We start from the raw sequence: 5,578 nt of genomic DNA, 5'->3' as shown, positions 1-5,578 counted from the left end.
TGGCGGGTGGGCATGTGCAGCAGGCATTGCGCAGTGGGATGAACCCTGCCCATGCCAAAAATTTAGAATGGCGGTTTTTGAGTCACTAATATTGTAACGGGCGTATGTGTATGCCAGAGCAATGGCTATAGCGGTGTCCGCGGCTTCCTCAGAGGTGGTGCCTGAAGGAAGCTCGAAAGTTAGGGGTGTTATGTGTGGGTTGTGGATAACCGCTGTGGCTCTGTGCTCATCGCAGGCGGCATGCGTCGAAACAATATCAGGCTCATTCCCGTATCAGCTGTGCAGAAGTGCCGCGCGCGCCTTCCTGCGACCTTGGTCATGATGGGGGTGCATGTTCCTGGGTAATGGTACGACATATTAAAGTCTGAATGTGGGTGGGGGATGTTCTTATTGATGGGTTGTTTGCAGGGATAGTGATGCCTAGCTGACTGAGTATGCGTCGTCCGGTTCTGTAGCGTGTAGTCTATTATAATATCAAGAGTTGGACGAAAACTCGTCTGGACAGGGGTGAATCATAAAACGGGACATTGAAGACGCCGACGATTGAAGGCGCACAGTCTATTATAATGTGATTGTAAGTTGGCGTCGCGATGTTCATGTAGGGTGTTATGATCTCCGACTTCGAGCAGTTTTTCGTTTCTAGTGTTTTTTTTTGGTAATTTAAGTGCTCATTTGTTGCTTGCCGAATCAAGCAGTCTGTTTGCTGGACCTCACTGGTTGTTAGTTTCAGGTATGGCGTAGCATAAAAAATTCAGCTGAGGGTATAGGCGTGCACTACACTTAGGTTGTCCGCCTCTCGCAGCCCATGTGCGCGTCCAGCCGCCCTTTTTATGAGTTGCGTGGTGGCTGCGATGGCCTTTTTCAGTCGCTTAATTGTGTCTCCGTTTTTTACATCCCGTTGAATGTACAGTCCTAGAATGCGTAAGGCATGAACCTGGTGAATTTGTCTGCTCTGAATTCGGATTTCTATGGGGGTTTGGTAATTCTGTACCTAGGAGGTATGACGAGTAATTCTGAATTTCTGGCCAGCACACTAGTCCGATTCTTGAGGTGAGTTCAGTAATGGTGTCTGCTGTCGTTTGTAGCGTGGCTGAGCTGCATAGCACTACAAACGCAACATGACTCTGCAATGTAGAACTGCGCCCTCAGTTACGCTATCCAGAGATGAATGGCGAAATGTCTCAAACTGCACTGCTTTATTCACTTGCTGTGTAAGTCTTCGATTCCTGCATCAGAAGCTAGCCGAACATGGGGAGCGGATATATGGGATGTGCTCTCTAAGCCTTACTGTCCCATAATTCACACTTGTAAACAAGTCTAACCGTCGGTCCTACGTGGTAGCAACAAGACTAGGGGTGCACAAATTACGTCGTTGTGCGACTGGAGGCAGTATGTAAACATAATGGTTTACCACTGATTTCAGCTGTGGTATAATTGTATTTTGCTGTGGGAGGTGCCACCAAAAGCTCACCCACATGTGCGTTAATCAGTTAAAGAAACGAATAAAAACTGCTGTGCTTCTGAGGCGCCCTTTTCTTTATGTATAATTGTTAGTACTAACCAATATAACAAACCAAATTTAGATTATGGCCCAGAAAATCCGTTTCAAATTATAGAGCAAATCTTACTTTCTGCCTCACTCAGGAATTTCAGCTGTGTGTGTGTGTGTGTGTGTGTGTGTGTGTGTGTGTGTGTGTGTGTGTGTGTGTGTGTGTGTGTGTGTGTGTGTGTGTGTGTGTGTGTGTGTGTGTGTGTGTGTGTGTGTGTGTGTGTGTGTGTGTGTGTGTGTGTGTGTGTGTGTGTGTGTGTGTGTGTGTGTGTGTGTGTGTGTGTGTGTGTGTGTGTGTGTGTGTGTGTGTGTGTGCGCGTGTGCGTGTGCGTGTGCGTGTGCGTGTGTGTGTGTGTGTGTGTGTGTGTGTGTGTGTGTGTGTGTGTGTGTGTGTGTGTGTGTGTGTGTGTGTGTGTGTGTGTGTGTGTGTGTGTGTGTGTGTGTGTGTGTGTGTGTGTGTGTGTGTGTGTGTGTGTGTGTGTGTGTGTGTGTGTGTGTGTGTGTGTGTGTGTGTGTGTGTGTGTGTGTGTGTGTGTGTGTGTGTGTGTGTTCAATTTTGCAGCTGTGGCCTCTTCAACGGTGGATGGAGAGAGTGTCGTGCGGTCGACGAGCGGGCGGCCACTACGCAGCGCTGCTATTGGGAAGAACTACAGGGAGTCAGACATTGGAAAGTGAGCGGCGAGACTTGCTGTTTAGAAGCTACGTTATACTGAAAAGGCGACTGATAACTGGGTTCTTAAATTGGGTTCGGCTTTTTTGTGCTATGAGAACAAAATTTTACGTCATAGAGTCTAAGGTAAGAAAAAGAAACGCCATAGCGTTGTGCCAACTTTGTGGTTACTGCCGATCGTTAGATTTTTTCTTTTTACAAATCCAAATGAAGTGCAGTAGGAAGAGACGCTATTTTTGTAGTTTGGGCCCGTCCGTAGAGGAGCTGTGAAAGGATGCCGGAACCTTGCACCTCCCACTGTGTAGCAGAATGTATGACAATGAAGTGACGGCATGAGTGATTTGCTCGCGGGCACTCGCTGATGCGGTCACCATGCGTTCGTAACATGCACTTCATCGAGAACCGATTTAGCATAATAAAACAACGAACAACACTCGAAAAATTATATAATCAACCCATTTGCTACATCTGCGCCAGCGGAAATTTTGTCGCATTTCGCGTTAATTACTTTGTCACTTTGTCATAATTAATGTAGTGCATCGTATGTTCTTTTTCGTTTTCTGCAGGAAACTTCGGCGGCCATGACATCTGGAAAAATTATTGGACAACTCGACACTGGTTGTTTAGAATACACTCTCATAGGCTCCTTGCATTATCTGATTACTGGACCCAAAGCTTTCACGCTAGTGCATGAAGCCCTCTTTATCTCTTCCATTATTTTAATTAGTCAGATTAGGAGCGGAACACATTCGAAATAGAGTTCAAATGCGCAATTTTTCATTATTTCGCGTTTCCTATTCACTTTTCGCCAGTTTTACATTTTCTATCATTGCGTTCTTTCCATTCGTGAACTGCAGTTTCGCGTGCCAATCCTGCTTTGGCTTCTGGTCGCTCTTTTAATGTTCTTAGTGCTTTATAATGTCTTATTATCTTTTAATTGTCTTAATTGTTGCATTTTACTTTCTTTTCTTGTTTAAGTGCCGTCGAGGGACAGCCCTCATGCACCCACGATTATGCCGCCCACAATCGTGCAATAAAGTGATCGGAAAAATGGCTTTATCATAACTGCCTCCCAAAAGAGTTCTCAATACCTTGCATCTCTAATTGCCGTATTCACAAACGGGCCTTACCTTTACCTTACCTTCACTCGAGAGGCGACTTTCGTAAAGGTTACCGAAAGTGGAAGGTACGGGAAAGGCGAAGCCGCGTTTCAGAAACCTCCTTTTCGGCGTCCTTACGGACAGCGCCCTTAACCACGGAAGTAAGAGGCTTGGTTGCGAGGCTTAAAAAAATTCAAGCTTCCGTCATTAGTGCTTGCACTCATCACTTTTTTCTATCCCATATAAAGTAGTTAAAAATACGGGAGGTACATTTATTAGGCGAATTTAGGAAACTTGGTTCTAATTTTGACGCACGTTTTTTTATCTAGCCACAATGATAGCCAGCCGTCGCTATAAGAAGCTTATTTGAGCAGACGCCCGTTTTTGTTTATTTTCGTGTGCCTCGTGTGTTGTGCGTGTGCTTTGTGTGTTGTGCTTGTGCGCTTGTGCTTTTTGGTTGTTTGTGTTTTCTTTAATTAGTAAATCTAGACTTTAAGTTTTCTGTATATAATATATTGAACTTTACTGCCTGTTTATTTGTTTGTAACACGTGTAAGCGGAGCAAAAAAAAAGGAACAACGTTTACGGAGAGCGAGCGCCGCGTCCTGACGGACTTGGTAAACACGCACAAGTCTGTGATCGAATGCAAAAAGAGCGACGGGGCCTCCCTGGAGAGAAAGAAGACCTGGAAGCTGCTCACTGAGCAGTACAACTGCCGCACCGACGTTCGGCCCCGCCCTGAGGCCCAGCTGCGCAAGTGCTGGGACAACTTAAAAGAAAAGTGGCGAAGAGCGAAGGCAGCAGACATGAAAGCCATTTTCGGCACAGGTGAGGTCTGCTTTCATTATTTTGCTTGGTAAAAAAAAGCAATTGCTTGCTTTCTGCATCCATCATCGCATTTAATTTTGTCATCTTTTGTGGTTTCTGCGAAGCAGCCTTCCGCAACATGGATGGCGACGTGAAAGCGATGTCAAGGAACAACACACGCACTCATGTTGTACATTTTCTGGTCCCGTTTCGTTGTTCATTTTCTGGCGCCGTTCTTGCTCGTTTCGCTGAAGTCATTGTTTTCATGTGACATTTGCCTCGTTTGTAGGCGCTCGAAAATTAAAGAATATTCAGTAACAATATTGCCTAATTTCTGTGCCCTTTCTCAGGGGGCGGACCGCCACCACCCAGCCAGCTGGACGAAGAGTTACACCGCGTTGGAGACGTGGCGTCCCATATGGGAACGAGGGTATATAACCCATTTGACACTGACGGCAGCCACTACAGCAACAGCGGGCCTTTGCAGTGCACCCCGACCGTTGGCGCACTGCTGGAGGCGACGCAGTCTGAGCCACAGGCGGAGGCTGATGGTATGATTCTTGCTTGTGTACTTTTAAATATATATCCGATTATTCATACCGGCGTGAAAGCTAGGCAACAGTTTAGGGCATGTGTGTATTGGAAATATCGCTCATAATAAATCTTAGAAGATTTTTAATCATTTCTCGCGCAATATTGATTGTGAATAAAACGTGTCAATTCGCCGGGTTATTCTGCTGTGTCAGCCACGCAACTGCAACACAAATTAAGCTGTGAGCATGGGATGCGCAGGGGTCATGTTATTGAATCGGGAAGTAGGAATAAAAATTGCGGTCACACTTGCTTAGCCGGCACCAACTTTTTAGCCATCATCCAACAAATGAGAGCATATGACTGCATAGTTGAACTTCCTGCACAGTGAGCAGGAGCAAGAAAGCCCTGCATATTGCAAGAGATTTTAACCTCAGCATGGCCATGTCTTTATTCCTTAGCCTTTGAAAAGACAAACTCCAGTATGCCTTGTTCAGGCGGCCTTCTACTTGCTGTTACCTAGAGCATGGAAGTTTAGGGATGAACGACTGAAGATGGGACCTTGCAGCCTCATTGGGACTGAAAAAGAAAAGGCAGAACAGGGACAAGCAGTTTCTAAATTTGTTGCAGATATTTTGGGATTATGTTGCTCAGTGCAATTTACCTGCCATAATAATCTGGGCTTAGCTCTGTGGTTTGCGGAGTGAGGGACTTGTGTTACCGTAATATCATCAAGTGCTATGCAATATGAATGCTAGCTGCGTGCTTTGCAAATATCAACATTCCCAGCCTGTACAGGTTCATCTGTGTACTCTATCAGTCTGATTATGCCGACGCTTGTGTGGTCATATTCAGCTGTCCAGCTTGCCTTAACTTTTTTTTTTATACTACTCAAAATGACAAAAAGAAACATACCACCAG

The sequence above is a fragment of the Amblyomma americanum genome, chromosome 1, assembly GCF_052857255.1.
Source record: "Amblyomma americanum isolate KBUSLIRL-KWMA chromosome 1, ASM5285725v1, whole genome shotgun sequence".
Taxonomy (NCBI): domain Eukaryota; kingdom Metazoa; phylum Arthropoda; class Arachnida; order Ixodida; family Ixodidae; genus Amblyomma; species Amblyomma americanum.
The sequence above is the reverse complement of the archived record's forward strand: the minus strand, read 5'-3'. Positions refer to the sequence as shown.